Below are 20459 nucleotides of genomic sequence, written 5' to 3'. Positions count from 1 at the left end.
AGGAGAGCTGACATGGCCCCTCACTACACTCCCTCTGTGCAGACCCTCCTTGGGGATAAACAAAGATAAACATAAAAATAATATGGATTGTACCTAAATCAAACCTCTGGGCTTTTTCCTTAGCCAATTTCCCCATCCTTTTCTTTCTCAAGAGGTATATGGCTAAAGGAAAATCACACTTTTTACAATTGGTCTTGGGGTATTTGCCATATGTAAGGGACTGTTTATAGGGCTGATTTATAAGTATGTTGACTATGGTTCACAGCAGAAATTCACTTAAGTAATAACTCTAAGCCTTGCTGTGTTGGTGCTCCAGGCTGGCTGGACCCACTTCAAGGAGAGTCAAAAGTGCTTGAAATAAATTATTTTAAATTCAGTTTCACTTTAAACATATAAGCCAACTCGTTGTAGTGGCCTGGGAGTTAGAGACATAGCTCCATTTGTGCTATGAGCTTGTTGTGCAATTTGTGGCCGTTCCCTTGCCTCTTCTAAACTTCACATTCCTCTCCAGGAGATGGGGTGTTTGGATGCAGGACCTCTGTGTTGCACCACTGCAGGGGGCGCTATTTACATTGCAGTCTGTATGGTGCTTCAGGGAGGCTCCATTCCCATATTCCACAGTGAGAATGGCATCCCCTGGAATGAACGGTACATTGCTGAGGCCCAGGCTTGACTTCTAAATCAATAAATAGCTGTTGAGTACTCATTTTGTGCCCAATGATAGGCATGTAGAAGGCAGAAGGCATGGTGCGAGCCGTCGGAGGTTGGAGGAGGGGAGCTGGCTAACAGAGGTTAAACATTATTTCATGCATGTGTTTGTGTACTTGTCTCACAGACACGTGTAAAAAATCTACTAAGTGCCAGAAATTATGCCAGGCTAATCCCTATTTTTATTTCTGAACTCAGCTTAAACCTGATTCCCTTCATGAAGACCCAGTCCCTCCCTCAATGAGCTCACAAGCTTGTGGAGAATAAACAGAAACGTGTGGTAAGTATCATGGTAGCGGTATGAGCCCGAGACAGGGCAAAATTTAGCTGTAAGGGTTTTTGGATTACCTGATGTTTTATATTATTCCCATTTCTTTCCTCTATGGATGAGTAATTGAGATGTCAACAGACTTCGGCTAATATTTATTGAGTGGGGGAAGCGCTGTTAAGGAAGCAAAGGTGGGTGACATGTACTGTGTGCCGCCGGGGGTTAAGAAAGTCAGACCGATTTGTAGGTAACATGAATGGACCTTGCTAAGGGCTTAGCAGTGTGCTCTAGAACTCTGAGAGAGACGCAGAGAGAGACAGAGAGAGGTCCCAAGCATACACATGCACACCTGGCTGGGAGATTAAGAAAGGCGTCCTTGCAGGAGGCGCCACTACGGTGACTTATGCTTGTTCTGCCGGGATTGGCTTGCTCTCTGTTTCACGCTGTCGTAGCTCCCAGGACTCGGCCTTTATGGCATGTCTCCCAGTTATAATTACACGTGACTTTGCTGTTGGAATAATGTCTATGCCACTAGATTGTAAGCCCTGGAAGGGTAGAGACTGTGTTCCTTTTGCTTACTGTGTTTTCCACCAGGTCTTAAACAGTGTCACATTAGAAAACATTCAGAAATATCCAAAAAATGGATGAATGAGTGGGCGATGAGTAAGTAGGAATTGGAGTAGAGAAGGATCTTTCGGGTGGGGGGAACTGTGCGAGTGATTGCCACTTATAAGCGGCCCCGTGTTAATCTTTGGAGACTTCATGCGTGTTAGAAATGGCAAACTGCAGCAGATCTTTTTGCTCAGTGACTAGAGGGCTTATCGAGAGAACCTGTGGCAGGTGCACAGAGTGTGTCTAACCTCTCCTTACTAAACTCAAGAAAGATTTGTCATCCCTGGTTTCTTTCAAGCTTTTCTTGAACTTAGTAGGTGCTCATTAAATATTTGAAAACAGAATGAGAGCATGGATGGATTTCCTGATGTTTTCTGTCCGACAATCTTTTGGAATAACAAACTCTCATTGCCTACCCCCATGCCCCCTCCTGCTTCTCACTTAAGCCATGTCTTTATGCTGTGAGAAAAATGGTGCAATATGAGGGGGAAAAACAGGGCATCTGGTTCACCAGATATGCATATGGCCACAACATATGGCAAACCCAGGGCATTTGACCATCGTGCTCATTAGGACGTGCCGGCAAACCGGATGCCGCACGGTCCCTGTGTCTGTGTCGTTTTTCTCTCAGCACGTCGACCTGGTGTTAATCATCAGGGCACGCTTGCCTCTCCTGAGCAAACCACTTCCCCCTCCCCTGTATCTCCGCTTCCTTCTGAAATTCCCTCCACATGAGTGCTGACTCTGCACGGGTTGGTGGCCTTCAATTCCGCAGGATGGTCTTACTCTACAGGTCCCACTAAAAACATCAGCAAACCACACTAACAACAAAAAGCTGCGGTAGCAGCTTCCGGCTTCTCAGGTGGCGAGAAGAAAACGCAGAGTCCGTTGGCATTAGGCATTAAGGGAAATGGTCTTTTTTTCCCTTTTTTTCTTTTTTCTTCTCAGAGAGTCTGGGATAATTAACTTTGCATAGAAGAAAGAAAACCCAGCCCACCCTAGATCTCCTGATTTTCACTCAGATTTTCCAACTTCAGGAAGAGGAGGGACAGAGAGAATCGAGCCCCACCCCCTACGCTGGCAAACCAAACAAAACAACCAGCAATTCAAAGGACTGAGATGGAGAGAGAGTGGGTCCATATTGAGAAGCCAGTGGAGCTGCTCGTTCCTTTTGTGTATTAGTTTTCCCCTAAAACGTCCCTGCTCCAGCTTTCCCAGGCCCAGCTGATGTCTCTGTTCCCCACTCCCTGCAGACCTCTACCAACCACTTCTCTAAGGAAATTCCATTTTTCAGTTTTTGTTGGCAATTGTTATACCATTCATTTAGCACATTTGCATATTTCATTTTTGTCCAGGTTGCTCCTCTCCCGTTGCAGTTCTAAAAATGAGAAATGAGATCAAAACTCACATTAACCTTGATGTCATCCCCTTTGCTTTTCGTTCATTGCTATTCTTTGTTTATCATCTTTCAGCAAATTTTCAATCCATATGACAATACTCCCATCGAAATCAATTAGAACCAGTTTCACAAAATAGACTTACTGATGCCCTCTGTCAATCTTCTCTTGAATTCCAGCTGTATACTGTTGATGCACATTCACTGATTGCTAGATATACATTATTCCTTTCATCTGCTGGTAACTATCAAAAAACAGTAACAAATTTGTCCGGAAGGATTTATTCACCACATAGTTCCCTTCTTTTCTTTCTTTCTAAGTATTGCTGATGCTTTGATTGAACTCAAAAGAGTTACAGATTTTTCTCATTTAATACCCACTCCATTATTTCAAGGCAGGAAAAGTGCAGATTTTTTTCTTTTAAATAGTTTTATAGACAAAGTGAAAGATTTTTCATTCTTGCTTCAAATTCATTGTGAAAACAGAAGGCAGTTTTCCCAGATGGAAATCTGTCATATCATTATGGAAATGTCAGATTTCCACCCAGGGCATATTGACAAAAAGCCATGGTTTTTGCCCAGGGGGTGGAATTTCACAAATTTTCCCAAGAAGAGCTGCACTCCCTGGTAGAAGACAGAGGCAATTTCTTTCCCCATTTCAGATTTGCGAGACTGAGCTCTAAGAGATTGGTTTCAGGCAAATACCCAAAGAGGAGAAAAGAAGATTTTCGCATCTCCATTACTGGCCAGAGCCGCTTGGCCCGCCTTCCTGAGTCAGTCCTGGCTGTATTTACTTGGGTGTTAGTTACCCTGGGCGGTAAGCCTGTGGGTGTGTCACATTATAGAACGGAGGAGAGATTTCATTCTTTGACTTACCTGACTCTGCCATGTAGCTGTCTCCCTTTTCATTAATAGATATGCTCTTCTTAAAGTCTCTCTTAATTTTTGTAATTGTCTTCCCCCCGCCCCCCGCCGGGAATAGAGCATTTTAAACCTCCGTTAGTGGAGTCTTCATGCATGCATTAGAAATATTAGCAAATCATGTCCGTGTTAATGAATGATAGGACATTTAGAGGAAAATAAAACAATCCCCAAACATTTTCATACATTTATAGTCATCAGAATCTCACGCTTTAAACAGATGAAAGAGATTTGTGAGTGGCATAAGTCACGGCAGAAATAGCCTTGGGACATGAGTTACTCTATTCTATTACGTAAAAGTCTCGCTGCCTTGTATAATAGCTCTGTAGATTAGCAAGTACAATGCAAAGGATCTAAATATTTTTCTTAAATAAAGATTTGCTCTTCTCAACAAAAAAACTCCTCCAAAGATTATGCTAGTATAGGTACTCTGCTCCATTAATATAAATGACTCTGATGTATATTTTTTTCCTAGCAGAAATACCTGCATTAAAAAAAAATGCAGCAATAACTTCAAACTTCAAAGGTCTAAACTTCAAAAGGTTTCTTGCATTCTGCTTGATGGGACAGCATCTTATGCACACATGCTTTTTTCCCTGCTAAATGCCTTAATAATGAGCTTGGGTTCAGATTTTGTGAATCGGAGCCAAGTAACTCTATTTTATTATATTTGCTGGGAAATGAACTAGCTCAGGGTAATTAGGAAAGCAATTTTATTAGCTTCTATTTCATAAAGATTGTTTTTTAATCAGAGTCAGAACTTACTAGAAATGATTCTGTGCTCATTGCTCGGGTCTCAGGAAATGAAGTGGGGCACCATAGGTCCTAACCCACAGTAAAACCAATGTGATGAAGACAGAAGCTTTGCTCTTAATCTCTAACAATGCTGTAAAAATAAACCCAATCTGATGGCATTGTAAATAAAAGGGTCATGGCTAACGATTACCTGTGTCTAGTTTATTATAGACTAGAGCCTTGATAACTGAAGGAGTTCAAGCTTTCTTTTAATTGACCGGGGAGTCTTGGATTCGAGTTGTGAACAATCCTGGTGTGGGGGCTGGGGCTCCTGGGGCAGGTAGGAAGAAAAGTAAAAACACTGGATTAGGTAAATATGTCTTCCAGAGACAAATGGGAGAAGGAATTGGGACTGATAGCGTATTTAGATAATGTAGTGCGGCTGTGAAAAAGACAAATGCTCTACTGAGGCACACAGCATACAAGGGGGGTGTTGCTTATAGGAAAATGGAGTTCCTGTAATCATGCCTCTCCTAGCAGCCACTTACGGAGCACGGCATACTGTTTGGGGCACCTCATTATAAAGAGAACATCAATACGGTAAATTAGAGAGAACTCAGAGAAGGGTGACAAAAAAGATAAAAGGATTAGAAGAGGTGACCTATAAAGAAAGGTTAAAGGAACATAACATTTAAAGCTTTCAGGAAAAGGAGCTAGAGAGATGGAAGCCTATGCTAACTGTCTACAAATATTTGAGCAATAATAATTTTAAGGAAAGAAGAGGATTGCTTGCAGTGGTTGAGAATGGTCTAATAAGAAGTAACGGCTTGAAACAAGGAAAGGGGAAAATGTCGGTTAGGAGACATTAGGAAAAATTTCTTCCCAGTAAGGGCAATTAGGCACCGAAGTGAACTGCCTGGAGAGGTGGCTGAGGCCCTATCACTGCGAGTGTCATGGGAATTCCAGGGCAGCTTGAAGACTCAGGAGAGAAAGCCCGCCTTTTCTGAAGACATTCCTGTCCAGGAGAATGGGGCTGGAACAGCCGGGGGGCCTTTCCCGATGGCCGAAACCCTAATTTAAATCCTGTATGCCTGTGGCAGGTGGGGGCAGAGGCCGTAGGTATCCTCCAGGAGAAAAGCCCATCCTGTGTGTGTGGGGGAGAAATACCTTTCGGAAAGCTGTTCTTTTCTCCTGGGTCATTAGTGTTGGTGTTCCTCATTTCCCTTTACAGTCATCAAGGCATTTACATAAATAATTGTACAGCACCTCCAGGAGTCAGAGCTGAAGTGGGGAAGGGAGGAATGCCTCTGACGAGGGAGCCCATTTAAGAATGAGTGGTGTGAGGTTGTGTGCGTCAGTTTCTGTTGTGCAAGCAAAGGGAAATAGAGAAAATTGCCATGTTTTATCATGTCGGATGAGCTGGAATAAGTGACACTGTGATCAGGTGTGCATGCATAATCACTCCCCCAAATAATCGCCGTGTGGAATAATTTCCCCCCAAATCTTGCAGCTTCAACTTATTCTCTGCGAGTGACTCATAAATCTTGGCCTTGAACGTGAATCAAGATTCCAAGCTGCAGGCTCAGGGGTGTGTTGGATTTATTCAACTTTAGTCTTTATTTATAGACATAAAAGTGTATTATTGGTTGTAACATCCAAACAAAAGAAAACAGATTGTAAGCATCCATTAATGTTTTCCCAAAAGGGAAATCGCACGTTTCTCTCGGGTCTTTCATTCTCTCTCTTGTAATATTAAGATGATGTCATAAACTCGTAATTACTTTGTGATGTTCTTGTGCACTTTATATCTGTTGGTTCAGAGACGCAAATTCCCTTTCAGATCAGAATGCAGCAAACAATGTGAGCAGGTGGAAGATAAGTCTTCAGTGGCCTGCGATTTAGAAACCTCTGAAGTTTTGAATGCATACTATTTAAACTGTTCCCTGGGAGGGGAAAGATGCTTTTGAAAAATCTTGGGTCTTGCATTTATATGTGAGATGACGTGTTAATTTACTGGAACAATTACTCTTTCTACCAGAAAAGAAAATGATTTTGGCTGATGAAAGTGGAGACTGTGTGAAAAAATATTATTGTATTTATCAGGTGGAAATTTTTCATCCATTAATCATCTCCAGGAAAGCAAAAAATACTTTAAAAGAAGGGGTGTATTTGTATGCATATTATTAGATAAGTTTGTCTTTCAAGGCCCTGTGACATTGGGAAAAACAGAAAGCGGGAAACATAGGTCTGTGAGAGAGAAATCGATCACAAGATGGTGACTTTCTCTTTTCTTGACCAAATCTTTGTTCTTTTACTCTCAGCTTATCTCTTCAGTTCTGCAAAAAAGAGGCCATAAAGTATCCATTTCCAAGTCCTCTTTAAGCCTTGCTCAGATTTCTTATTGCTCATTGCTAACCATTTTAATTTCTGACCTCTTCTGCTCCACTAGTTATAGATCCATTCAGTGACCCTCTAGGATTTCCAACTCGGTGATTTATGTCCTTGCCATATTCATGTGAAGCGCCAGCATCAACCTCACAGAGAGGGGAAGAGAGAAAGAGAGAGAGAGGGAGGGAGGAAAGGAGGGAGAGAATAGAGGAGGGAGAGAGAGAGAGATGCTTTCCCACCATTCTCCTGCTTGGTGTCAGAACAACTTTTCTTTCCGTTTCACTTTTCTTAGAATCTTAATAATGATCTTGATGCTGGCAATTTTAGATGTCCCCAACAATGTCCCTCCCTATCCCTAAAAAAAAGAAAAGGACTCCTCTTTGGGTTTTAATTGCTGGAGCTATTATAGACTGAGAGGCAGTGTTCTCTTGAGTGGTGGAGTTTGGGGCAGGATGGAATGAGAAGTGATCCCACAGTCTGTAATCTGATCAATAAAACGACCGACTTCTGGGAGAGTCAGAGAAGGGAGGGCAAGCCTGATTCTGCTTTGGACTTTGTACCGTTGCTCTCTTTTGGGGAAGCAGAGCCTTTTCGCCTTTACTGTCTTGCTATTGAGGGTTGTGGGCCATCTGTTAGAAGGAGCTGAGCCACCCTTATCACTTACGTAGTATATGCCTGCTCCAGTCTTATAAGTTGCCAAGTAGACCAGCAAACATGGCTGCCACGTGCCCTTCTCAGCTGAGTCATTCGCTTTCAAGATTGAGTTAAAGGTAATTTGGCTTGAGATCTTTGTTTTGCCAGTTTTGTATATATTCCTTTCTGTATCTTTATTCTCCCCTCTATGTCTAAGTTTCAGTCCTCTCCCCCATTCTTTGCGTTCTTTGCGAATTGTAGGTCTCCGGCAAACACCACTTCTCGTGAGCCCTGCTGGAGGATCAGACTTTCTCTCTCTCCCACCGAGGCACGTGTTGTGTGTAACACTGTTCAGAGCTGCATACGATTGCAGACTAGCTAGCCTCTTTGTCAGGTTATGGACGTGCCCCATGCGTCGATCCTGTTTAGTTATTAGACTCTGAAAACTTAATCATACACTCTAAGAAAAGGCTTTGATAAAGAATTTTACTCCTGCATGTTCATTTAAGATTTAGATTTGACGTATTAACGCCAAATTTAAAATTGTGTCCTCTTCATTGCAATCCTCTGTAGTTACAAGGTTCTAATAAATATTATGTCCTCCCATCATGCAATTAAAATTTTCCACCTCATTTCACAATGCAAAACATTCACATGTTGTCAATCATTTTGAAACATGATTTTTTGACATCATATAATTTCACTTCATTTTTACAGACAGACACCGCACTAGGAAATTATTTAAGAAAGAATCCTATTATATCTTTATTTTTCCACCAAATTTCACCTTCAAATGCAGTCATTTGTGTACATTTCAGTAATTTCAACAATAAACTTGCAAGGAGAGGGAATGGCAACTCTTCAGTCAGACGTTTGCATATGGGTTTTGCCACTCTTGCGAGGCTCTGGCTCAGTTGTGGGCACCTGGTTAGAAAACACGGTTTTAGCCACGGGAAGTTTACAAGTCTTGCTGCACAAAGTGAAAAGGTTGCTGCTTGAAACAGCTACCACCTGGGAAGCTGGGAGAAAAACATGCGTGTGCTTTTGAACTTTCCTCTGTTTAATAACTAGCAGACACTAATGATTTGCCAAACATCCTGATTTAAAATGGTGGTAGTCAAAAGCAAAGCTGCCTGCTGGTTGTCAGGTAGCCCACCTGTTCTCCAAACCAAAGTTCCCCTGACCTGTGCCCAACGCAAAGCTGTTATCCTTTAAACCACTGCTAGATGTGCACGTACACCTCGTTGATTTCTCTTGCTAGCATTCTGGTCTGCCGTCGGAGAGAAGCTTCTTACTGGAAGCTCCATGTTGCCTTTTTTAATGAAGGAAGATCCTTGGGGAGTGATCTCAAGCGCACAGTCTTTGGGAAGGATGGGGTGGGAGGTGCGGTAGGGAGAATGAGGGCTCAACCTGTCTGAGCAGCAAGGGAGAGTTAATGGTGGCATGTTGACCAAGACAGTGCTCAGTTCAGAATAGGACGAGTATTGCTGCCTAGTTTTTTTTTAAAAGAGTGGGGTGGATTTTTCTAGAAAGATCAACCATATCATTCAGGACTTGGTGTAGTTTCTGTGAGAGGAAAAGTAGAAAACAGCCCGTGGTTGAGGTTGGGGGAGATATGACCTAGGGAAAGCCGTGTTGAAATGGTGTCCATAGTCTCTAGTAGGCTGAGCAGAGGTGGTTTTTGATTAAAACGGAGGGCGCTGGGGAGGTGGGAGAACACTATTTTAGTGTACCCTAGAGTAGAAAAGTGAGTAGAAGAGTTTATGAAGTATCAGTTTGGTTATCATTTATTAGCACAAGTAAGTTAATGTAATTAGCACTCTTAGGATAGTCAAAACCGTCTGGCCTTTGCAATGGTCCAGGTTGCTGTTTCCAGCCAGCCATGTAATGGCAAGAACATGGAAGCTGCTAGGCCTAGGCTCTTTTTTCATGTTCTACTCCTATTTGTTTAAGATACTCTAGGTTTATTTAGATACTATAATGTAAACATCAATGAATATATCTGAGTGAAACATTCTACAGCATAGGAGGGAATTCTTTGAAGATCATTCCATCTAGTACTGAGTATTATAATTGAAATGATTACAGTTAGGATTTTATTCATGCTTAATCTGTGAAAGTACTTGGTATAGAGTACGATTTTATGGCAGGGTTTAAATGCCTACTATGTACTCTGTTTTACAAACATTATGTCATACCAACCCAACAGATTGGTATTATTCTCTCTCTTTTACTGATGTGAAATCTAACACTCACACTAAGTCATGTGGCTAATACTGTGGCAGAGCTCAAAATCAAATCTCCCATACCCTAAATGTTTGTTCAATGATCGTTGACAATTAAATCCATACCATATTCACTTATGGATAGCCATCCATGGTTATTCATTAATTATAAACACACATGTCAGAATACCCATCTGTTTTTGTTGTTGTTGTTTTGATGGATGATTAGTAATTAGGAGGAGATCCTTTATGATAGGCGAGAGCATGCTTCCCCCATCTTTATTTTAAGTAAAGGCCTTTGTAATATTCTTTAAATCCCAATCCAGAGAGTTTGTCTCCAGGGATCAGGGGATGCTTAACTTTGTTCTTTCAAGCCAATTGTGCTACAGATGAAGATAGTTGTTAGCATTCGTCATCCTTGGTGATTTTTATCTCCCTCTCTGGGTTGACATAATGCTCATTGCTATGCTACCGAAGTGCACTGACATGTTTGCTAGCTTCTCATTAAACAATACTGGGAGTGTAGCCCCTTCCTCTTAGCTGTTCAGTGCCTAGCTCACAGATAACCATTTAATTTTCTCAATATCGCAAGTCCTTCAATATCTGAACTCCTGTGTTGTTTACACTTGTCCAACTTGCACGCAATGAAATTCTTACCTGATGGTGAGCAGCCCTTTAAACCACAGTAAGATACATTGAAGAGTTTGTGCCATGGCGTGTCTACTACTTACCACTTGTTTTAGGAATTATTTGGTACAAGGAAGAGAATGTACATGAATAAGCTAAAAAAAAAAAAAAAAAGTGGGTGTTTTTAAAAGGCTTCATGGGCATCTGGGTCCACTTCTATTCCCTACGTCATAGTAATGCAGATTCTCGTTTCCCTGTTTCACATTCCTGGGAGAAAGAGCCTGCTGCAGCCCAGGTCACCTATCCACTCCTGGTCTAAGCAGTTGTAGTCGGGGAGGGTAGCTGGACAGGACGGACCCCGCATGCTGGGACACTTCCTCAGGATGCTGGGAAGGTCTCCGAAGGAATGAATTAGGGGTAGAGAGGTGTGTCTTTTTAGAGTCCTCTACACTTGATCCTTGAACAACATGGGTTTGAATGGTGCAGGTTCACTCGTACATGGATTTTCTTGCAGTACAGTATATTAAATATATTTTTTCATATGACTTTCTTAACATTTTTTTCTCTAGCTTACTTTATTGTGAGAATACAGTATATAATAAAACATACAAAATGTGTGTTAATCAATTGTTTGTTATTAGTAGGGCTTCCAGTCAACAGTAGGCTATTATAAGTAGCTACATTTTGATGAGTCAAAAGTTATATGAGGATTTTGGACTGTGCAGGGGGTCAGTACCTCTAGCCCCCATGTTGTTCAAGGGCCAACCATATAGTAAGGATTGTGGGGGAAAAAAGTGGACTTAACTATGTACATTGACGGATTTTTAGGTCGATATACCTAAGAGAGAAAAACTGAATTCTCATGCAGAAAGCCATGCTTTGGACATTTTTAGATAGCAGTATTTCTACAGGGCACCACGGAAACAGAAGTACCTGAATTTGGATCTAAAGTCAAGAATCTCCATTCTTTCTGTACTGAAATCACAGATTATTTCTTGGAAGGTTTCATTTCTGTTTCCACATGCAAGCCCATTTGTTGGAATCCAGAGAAGAGAGAAATTTAAATTCAGCCAAATATCCTTTCTCCCTTGATGCTCCCCTTCCCCCAACCCTAGAATACACTGGAGAATCACCTTTCTCCTTTCTACTCCATGTGATTTTCATATGAGGACACAGCCACTACTGTAGTATTTTTGGATTTTTGCACATGGCCCCAAGAGTCTTGAAGTCTCCTGAAAAGTTCAGCTAGCTATTCAGATATTTCTGTCAGTGACTGTAGGTTATAATAGGGGTTTCTAATAATCCTGAGCAGATTTCTATGATTTGCTGAGGAAAGGTTAAATTATCGTCAATCTCAGGGAAGTTTCAATTGGAGGGCAGCTTCTCTCGATGCCTGGGAGCTCCTTCCTCCTCCTGGCAGCACCATCATGGTCTGGTCTTAGATGACTTCACTCAGTTCACTTGCTGTTTCGCCAGACTTCCATGGTAGCCAGGCAGTCAGTCGATCCTCGTTGAGATAAAGGCATCTGTATTTGAACAGGCTGAGATATCAGGTTTCTTCCTGTCATTTTAAGGTTCCAAGCAGAATTGTTATGCCATCATAGGGTGACCCATATGGTCTACCAGGTTAGAAAAATGATCCCACTTCTAATATCCTTTTTGCATATTTCCTTTTCCAAAGGTGCTTTTCACACAGGTTGCTGGCCCTGAAGTGTGTGGCAGGTTTATGAAGGGCTGATGTCTCCAAAAGTGCTTCATGCTCCAGTTGGAGACAGACATGCCTACAGGAGCTGGAAGTATTGTATTCTAGTTCTAGTGATGGCAAGTTCTAGCACAAAACACCTTTGTGTTTTCCCCACCTTCTGAAAACTGTTTAAGAGCATCAGCTTTGTCACTCTTACTTTAGTCCTTGGCCTCTGTAAGAGACTAACGCGGGGGGATGCTGAAGATTGTGTGTCCATGGATACTATCAAATTGTTCCACTGGGTGAAATAGAGGAACATAATGAACCTAAGCTTGAATGGAGTCAGACAACAATTGAATCACTTGAAAGAGTCACTGGTTTCCGATTTCTTGTCATCTGAAGGCTTGTTATGTGTAGGCAAAAGAAACCAATAGCCCTGAGTTGTGGTCCCTTTCAGAGCTATGTAATTTAATAACATAAATAACAACATTTTAAAGTAAGCCATATATTAGACACTGTTCTAAGTTAGCTTCACCTGGATCATCTCATTTAATTCTAAAAACCACCTTTCAAGGTAGATATTTTCATTATCCCAATTTTATAGATAAATAAACTGAGGTTCAGAGAGGTGAAGTAACTTGCCTACAGTCACAGAACATGAAAGGAGTGTATTAGGGTTTGAACCCATTGTGAGTTCAGACTTTGTCTTTGGAGCACCCAGCAACCAGTTGTAGTGTGAGCATTTAAAGGGCATGACCAAAGTGCCCTTCCCTGTGAGCATTCTCTTCCAGGCATACCTCAGTTCTCTTCCTCAGACCCCAAACCTAATAATGCTTCCAAAGCTATGTATTATGTGGGGTTCTGAAAATAAGGAGACAAAGGAGAGGGGACAAGAGCAAGAAGAGAAGAGAAAGATAGGAAGGGAGGGATGGAGGGGGGAGGGAGGGATGAATAGGAGGAGCACAGAGTATTTTTAGAGCAGTGAAAAATACTCTGGATGATGCTGTGATGATGGATATCTGCCATTACACATTTCTCCAAATCCATAGCATGTACACAACTGACGGTGAGCGCTGATGTCACCTGTGGACTCTGGGTGATTATACTGCACAAATGTAGGTTCATCAGTTGTAACAAATGTACCACTCTGATGGGGGACGTTGATAATGGGGAAGGCCATGCGTGTGTGAGGGCAGGGTATATGGGACATCTCCATACCTTCTGCTGAATTTTGCAGTGAACATCAAAGTGCTATAAAAAAAATAAAGTAAAAAAAAAAAAAGCTAGGAGGAGAATGTGGGAGGAGTGTTAAGAAACTTGTTGATGATCCTTTGAAGGAGAGTGGGAGAGAAGGGGCACGTGGCTTCCCTGTTTGGAAATGCTCATCTGTTTTTAGTGGCTTCTTTCTCTGCGAAACGTGCCCTTTAGATGACAAAAAGCAGGTCATCATAGAATAGGCACTAGGAGAGACTGAGGGGAAAGGCCCTTCCGAATGTGGGACGATAAACTTCGCATTGGTTTTCCATGCTGCTGTGTTCAATGAGTTCTCCTTCATGGAGAGTATGAGACGCAGAGTCTGGCCTCTCAGGCAGGAATCGGGGATCGGAAGACTCTGGGTTCATCTTTCCCTCTCCAAATAAGACCATTGGGTCTGTGGCAGGGGAGAAGCCAGAGTAGGACTCTATCATGGGGAGAAGTTTTAATGGAGCAGTTGGGTAAAGCCGAGTAGCATAATCAGACAGTGGTCAGATAAGTGGTCTGAGCATAAGGCCCTTCCTTGCAGGTGGCGTAGTATGGAATTACAGTGGGTGAGTGCCCATTGTGAACCCCCTGTCTGTGCCCACCCACTTTTTAACCCTTTCGCCTGCTTTTCTCCCCTAGTCCTTGTTGTCATGGATCACCCTGGATGTTATACTGATTTAGATTATTTATTATTTAGCTTCCTCCTCTGTGGAATATAAGCTCCATAGGGGCAGGGAATTTTGAACATTTTGAGCACATTTTAGGGGTCTTCTTAGGTACTCAGTAAATACTGTCGAAGGAATGAATGTTGGTGCTGGACACCCAGTAGGACAGTCTGGCCAGGAGGCCCTGCCTTTGTCTTTCTGTTCACAATAGCCATTCTGTCTTCTTTCTCATTGTCTTTACATCTCAGCTCTTTTATGGCCGGGGGGCTAGCTGGATAGGTTTTTTCATTTTGTTTTGGGCTTTCTGTCTTCTCTTTTTCTGTCCTCCACACCGTATTCCTTTTAGTGTTCCTCACTGTCATTTGGGGCAAGCTCCTCTCTCTGCAGAATCTTTATGCTAAGTCATGATGTAGTGTGAGGAAGGTGAGGATGACAGCCTAAGACAAGGTGACTAGCCACTTGTCCAAGGAGGCAGGTGGTTGAAGAGCATCCTGGTATCAGAAGGCAGAGCTCAGGGGGTGCAAGCTTCCTGCTCTGGGTCCGTAGGACTAAATTTCCTGGGCAGAAAATAAAACATTAGTCCACATTCCACACTAGGTTTCAAGGTGAAATGTTTTGCTTTTTATGGGAAAGACAATTTCAAAACCTCCCTTGGTAACATTTCCTGGATAAATATTCTATGTATGTGTGTACTTATTGATTTAACAAACACCTCTGTAATGCTTATTATGTGCCAGGCACTGTTCTAAATGATTCAAAAATAAATATTAAGGCATCTGGAAGTAAGTACTAGTCTTATCGTCTCCCCTCCCACCATCTTATAATGAAGAGCTAGGCGCAAGGAGACGTTAAGTAACTTGCTTGAGACTGAGAGGTAATAGTGGCAGAGCTGAAATTTGTGCTTGCACACCCAGATCCGGCTCCAGAGTCAACACTTTGATCTACTAATTAGGCTACATCTCCAATATTTACTAATAGTTTTGAAGTATTAGTTATGGTCTCATTAAAAATCTTCCATAATTCTCTAGATCTTTGCAACGGAGATGGTAAAAGCCCACAGTAGAAGATAGGTAACTATTCTAACTTCAAAGAAAGCAAATCTTCTAATCCGATTTGTTTTGTTTTAATACATTGATTATCTGGTATGTATATATGCATACATATATATTAAATATATATAAACATAGATCAGAATATATACATACATATACATATATATTCAAATGCTACATGAATATATTGTGCCTAATCCATACAGAGCTTCATCAATATTTCTTCTTTATTCTCCTTTATGCCAGCAGCTTTCTTTATGCATTTCCATTTTCCACATTTTTCAGAGTGATTGGATTAGGTTGCGTACACTTCTCCTGAAATATTAAGTGCATACAATCTGCATCCACACGTATTGGGTCTATAGTTATGATCTATCATTTCGAAAATCCACATGTTAAAAAAGAGCAGAACAGGGGCTCGAGTACTATGAAGTATTAGGTACAAAGAACCCCCTGCCATTTATCTTCTCACTAATGCAGGGACTAACAAGACCCCAGAGTTTCTGTCTCATTGGCAGATCCTTTGTCCTACTGAAACCACACACACACACACACACACACACACACATGCGTATGCATACCCATACTCACTTGCTCACATCTACTTTATCTAATTAACCCATTTCATAATGAATTAGTCGCTGCATAGTCAAATAGAAGAAGGATATCTAACTAGTGGGCCATTTCTGAAATTTCTACAGGGAATGTGGTATCAGTACAAGTGTCAATCAGATTGTTGAGCTTGGTCCCCAGGACAGTTTGGGGAAAAACTAGGTACAAAAATAGTTGGGCAAGACATCATTTTTTAACTTATAATTGCTTCCACCTGATGTCTTTCTCTCCATAATGTTTCTTCCTTATGACCTTTAGCATTTGCAGTATCTAAAGGTGCCGATGCTAGATCTTCCCCATTTTTTTCCCCTTTCATCTCTTAAAAATATGATAAGGCAGCCTTTCTTGTTTGACTTACGGAAATTGGTCTTACTGCTTTGGAGTCAAGCCATGCTTGTTGCAGTATAATTTCCTGGCTGATGGTGGCTCACTGTACTCACTTTCTGGACACCCCCATGCTTGTATTGAGTCCACAAAGTCATTTTTCCTGCTATCTCAGTGGATTTCTGCTATGGTGTGTGCGCACACCTCTAAGCATACATTCACTTTACTTCTGTCTTCCCTTGAAGCCCACTGCTCAGAACTTCTGAGTCCCTGTCCTCTGCTTGTGAGATTTCATGACTGGTTTAAGGTTGAATCTACAAGTAGAACAAAACTACCAATCCCTTCAGTATGTTCTAGATAAATTCATGATAAAAAGTCAATTTGATTGAATTAGTTTGTTCAAATGGAAAAATCTTATGTCCTGTGTGAACATGATGTTATTCACTGAGTATCTTAGTTGCTAGTTATTTATGCCTATAAAGTCTACAAAGCCCAGATACCCAGATATGGTCATCATCTTTGTCTGTGCGATTCCCCAAATAAAGACGATCTTACATGTACATAAACCCTGATGGTTAACATCATGGGCCAAACATCCTGATTATTTTGTGAATTTTTCAGAATGCTTCCCAGTAGGTATGTCTTTGAATTTGCTTTATCGATATAGAACAAAGTTTCATTTGCTCACGGGTTTTAATTTACAAAAGAAAAGCTAATGAATGTTGGATTGCATTCTTCAGTGAAGGTAATAAGCCTTGCATGTGTATATAAAAAGCTACCGCCCTCTGATTGTCAAAGTTTACTTCTTTCTTTTCAGATTCTTCTTTGTATTGTTTTACAATCTAGGTATATCTGTTTAACATGAAATGCAGAAAATGACAGGGCTCAGACAGCTACTGCATCCAGTGACAAAGATTACTGTCATCCTGGCTCATCAGTTAATTCATCATTGGCAATGGTCCATTCCATTTCCTGGTAGCCTAGCAACAGCCAATGGCGGGGAGGGCTGTTTGCCATGTGACAATGGGATGTGGTACTTTCCAGAATGCTTTTACATAAAAATAGGATGATAATTTATAAATTTACATTTTTATTTTAATAAATGGGAATATTTGGTTTTAGGGGTTGACATTCAAAAGGGAGACAATTTTATTTTGCAGACCATGACTTTAAAGTGCTGGACTAGTGACTTGATAACAGAAAGGGAGCTATCAATTTCACACATAAACAGGGGTTTAAAGTTGAGCCTGTGAATGCCTTACTTTACCTTAGAATGAATGATATTCCCCCCACAGAGTAACTATGAAAAATATAATTAAATGAGGGCTGTTCTTATATCTTATACACACACACACACACACACACACACACGCCTTAGGATTTTGAGTTTGAACTTTGGCTCCTAATTTTCTCTATCACTGGATAGAGAAAAAGCAAAGAGATCCATGAGCAACAACAATTACTGTTGTCCTCAATATTAAAAAAAAAAAATCTTTCAGTTTCTCATAGTCCTAACCCTCTACTGATGATTCATGGTTTGGCAACTCATTTGAAAATCTGCTCATTTGTTTTCACTGATTGAACTCCCTGATTGTTAGTGTGTATAAATGTGTTAGCTACTTTTGAAGTGATCTTCTGTTAAAGAATTGATAGAAAATCCTATTTAAATGTCATAATGCTTTTTCTCTTGTTATGACAGTATCATTGAGTAAATAGTTTTATTTGAGTGCTATAGTTAAGAAAATCTATAATCACCTTCTCATAAATCTTTTTTTTTTAAATCTATATTTAGCCCCATCTGCAGAGATAGGAGTAGAAAATAGGCGACTACCTAAGACATGAATTCCATTAAATATTAAAGAGATCTCATCAATGATTTTATTAGTCTCCGAGCTCAGTAAAGGCCTCACTGACATCTAAAGCCTAATGATTTTTTTAAATATATTTAAAGCCTTGCACTGCACCTTTAAATATTGAACAATATTGAAAAATATTGAAGCCCTTTTTTTGTATATTAGCTTTAGGCAGAACTGTTGTATGATTTCCACTCCTTTCATGACATTGTAATGATGTTACCACATACAACTTTATCTTGCATGAAAAGGTGAAGTCATGAGTGATTTCTCCAATTTAAAAGCACTCAACCCTCACAGTGCTAGAAATGAATATTTTGCATATATTCATGCAACAATGATTCAATTTAAGATTTCTATTTTCAAACATTGCTTGAAACCTTCACTATGTTAGTAGTAAAATTGCCAAAATGTGTAATAAGATTTATTATAGATGAGTAGCATTTTATTTAGTATTTCATGTTAACACGCTTTTAGGGTTACCTGGTTTAGCAGGAGAATTCATCTTTCCTTTCTAATCAGAGATAACATTTTATTGTATTTTAAAAAATACTCTTCCCGTACACATATATATTGTGGCACAAACTGAATTTTTTCTTGCTGGCAACACAAACCCAAACATTGCTCATGTCAAAGCTCAGTGGACCCTCACACAAAGGCTCTCTGATTAAAAAAAAAAAGAAAGACTTCCCTTTCTCCTTTGTAATCACTGTCCCTTCTCTCCAGAATAGCCGTTAAACCCTTTTGCTCTACATCCTTAAAATGGGTTCAGACTTTTGCTGCAGATTTGCCCCTTTATAGGGGTGTTGTTACACTCTTGTTTATACGGTGTAGATGCTTCATGCTGTAACAGCATAAAAATGTGTAACATTATAAGTTTCCTAGAAGCCGCATTATGGATATGTTGTTACAGGCGCAAGAAGTATAGGTTGGTGGGAGCTCTTACTTGAGGAGCTGTGGTTTTGAAAAAGGCTTGCACAGGTGAAAGGGATGTATGGAAACGTGGTTACCTGTGGGCTTATGGATGAGAGACAGGGCAAGTGTGTAACCATTTCATGACTCTACCTGCGATTGTCACAGGGGAGGCATGAGAAGGTATAAACTCCTACTGTTTCTGTGTTTGTTATGAGTCTTAGGCCCTTAAGTCTTCTTTCCATTCCACATTTTCAGTCATTTCAGCAGTGAAAGAGGGAGACTTCCACAGACCCATTTTGTAGGCATTAAAGCAACGCTCTTCCTCCCCAAGTGTATTTATGAAGTGTATACATGTACACGCACATGCAGTCACGGAAATACTCCCTCCAGAAAGGGAATACTAACTTGATTTTCACTTAGCAGAGACCTGTAGCTGCTAGCAGCCAACTGCATTTGTCGGCGCAGCGCCACTCACAGATGACACATACATACAAATGTGATTTTTTTTTTTTTTTGGTTACCTTAAATTTTATAATAAAAAAAATGTTATTGGCAACTGGAGATGCAACATGCCGGTTAGTGGCTTGTTCTGCATTTTGGGGAGGGAAAGACAGTGGCGATCTTATTAGGCCCCTGGGTGGGCCAAATTTTCCTAATTACATGGAAATCAGAGGCAGCTCCTAGACTGGTCTCTTACCTGCATGGAGTAAACACTCCCCTGCTGTCACTAATGTCCTATAAATCATGTTAAAGAGAAGCATAATTAACATTTTTTATCAAATCAGGCTTCAAAGTCATGAGGTGCTTGAGTGAATAAAGCCCCATTTCAGCATCAGCAGGGAACAGAATTTCCAGAGAAAGCTGAGGATGGTCTGCACTCCTCCCATCCACCTACCCCTACCCTTTGGATACTCACCCGAGGCAAAGGAAGTCTGGATGAGAAAATACTAGCAACATACCACATTCAGTTTCTTGGGTCTAAGTTCATCAAGGAGACAAAGGGCATGGGGTAGAGTGGGGGGGAAGCAACCCCATGTTTGAGAAGAATGAGCAAATTTACTGTTTCACTCTGATGAAAGGGTATTCTTTCATGGCCAAATTCATTCTGCTTGTCTATCAAACCATTTAAAGAGGACGATATTCCTAGTTAATGGACAGGTGGTTTTACACAAATCATTTCCATCATCTCTTTTTATGTATCTTGAGAAAATATCTAACCAGTTGCCAAAGGCTAATTAGAACTCAAGTTCATTTGGGGGTGGGTGTCCAAGTGGAAGAGTTGAAATGTATTTCAAAAGTTTCTAGCCTCCAGGATAGCATCCATATAGAACCCTAGAACTCTTGTCATGAGAGACGGTGCTTTTCTTTTTTTCAATGACAGAAGAGACTTTAGTTGCAAATTTCCCTGGAAGTTACTGGTAAACTTGCATTCACACCGAGGTATAAGCAGTTGACAGCAAAGTCATGGTGAAGGGAATACACAAGGGGTGGGGAGAAAGAGGGATCTCTGGATTCCCAACCAGACCAGTACAAGGAAGGAGAGAGAGGTGGAATAGAGAAGGTTGTATGACATGTAATCTTCTTCCTAAATGTCACAGT

Source organism: Ursus americanus, chromosome 7 (assembly GCF_024610735.1).
Source record: "Ursus americanus isolate L20-20 chromosome 7, mUrsAme1.1.p, whole genome shotgun sequence".
NCBI classification, from domain to species: Eukaryota; Metazoa; Chordata; class Mammalia; order Carnivora; family Ursidae; genus Ursus; species Ursus americanus.
Note: the sequence above shows the minus strand (reverse complement) of the source record.